Source organism: Apium graveolens, chromosome 8 (genome assembly GCF_009905375.1).
Source record: "Apium graveolens cultivar Ventura chromosome 8, ASM990537v1, whole genome shotgun sequence".
Lineage (NCBI taxonomy): Eukaryota > Viridiplantae > Streptophyta > Magnoliopsida > Apiales > Apiaceae > Apium > Apium graveolens.
The window spans coordinates 152,460,769-152,462,393 of NC_133654.1; positions in this window are offsets into that span (position 1 = coordinate 152,460,769).

Here is a 1,625-nt window from a genome sequence, read left to right on the forward strand (position 1 = left end):
TACGGAGAGAGATTTTGAGAGAGATTGTAGAGAGACAGTCGAGAGATGCGAGAGAGAATTGAAGAGAGGGAGAGAACGAAGAGAGAGACGGAGACAATTGATGTTTATCAGGAAAAGAGGAGATATAATTATCTCTTCTGATTATTTTATTTATTTAATAATTTGATAATTACATTTACAGATCGGTTCCGAAAATAGGTTACTTAGCCGCTAAGTAACTGAAAAGACGATACCATTTTAATACCAGAATTAGATAATTATCAAGACAGAGCTTCCTATAAAATTCTTTATACGAAATTAAGGTAATAATGTCTCGCCTTTTGAGAATAAGGGTTCTTATCGATATATAAAATGATTTGCGTATCGAAAATTTCATACCGGTACTCCTACAGGTCAAATCGTAACCCGGATCGAAAAAGTTAAAACACGGAAAATGTTCGGAATTACCAGATTAGGTTAGGAAGGAGTTTTCGGAAGAGTTTCGGGTTGTAAAAACGCAAAAACGATTGAAGTCGGACGATTCCCGGCTTTATAAAATAATTTTTATAATTAATCAGAAAATAATTAATAATTCATAAATCATCATAACATCATTTAACATTCCAAAAATTTTCCACAAAAATACCTTAATTATCTATGTTTTATTCTGCACATATTAAAATTAACATACTCGCATCTTATTACATACGAACATCCAAATATTAGTATCAAACACCAAATAATTCACCAAAATTCATATAATATTCACATAATAATCATATATTGATATAAATAATTACACGATATTTCCCGGATGTTACATCCTTCCCTCCTTAAAAGGATTCTGTCCTCAGAATCACGCTAAGGAATAATACTATTATTTTTCAAGTATATATAACTTTCATTTTCTCAGGTTAATCTCTCAACCTTAAAATTTTTCATAACCTTAATGTATAATACCAATCTTTCCTTTATAGCCTCTTGCTAACATCATATTTTATTTATTGCTTGCATAACTCAATTCAACTCTCCATCTCCTATATATACTGGAGCTAACTTACTCTTTCCGAATATCTACAGACCAAGGCCTTATGAATGCGCTGTATGGGTAACGGTGAAGCCAACTCACTTCTACTTATCATGTATATTTACTACTTAGGAGGAACAACATAACACATCTTAATTCTCTTTTTCTTTCTAATTCTAGTAACTCGTGCTTACATGCATTTCCAATTGTTACTCGGTGTTGAATCTCGTTCTCATATGTTTCTTCGTTCAATTAATCTAATTTGTAATCACTTCCTGTCGTACTGGAGGTAACCGTTCCTATAATCTTCTTCTTCATTTGTAAATGATGCACGGGAACTGGGGCGCATTGGCCTTCTGACGTTAACTATGATATTCCCCAAGTACCTTTCCTATAATTCCTCGGTCTCATTATTTTAATCACAATTTAGCGGTCTTTCACTGACATTAAATCTGTCAGTTACTCACATAACCTGAATCACCCTTCATTTTTATACGTAGGGAACGAAATTACCTTTCTCAACCATATATATTTAAATATCTTATGAACTCGTTATGCCTATAACAAAAGGGTCAGCTCATTCGTAACCGTTCTATCTATCTCATTGTCTTGATGGATT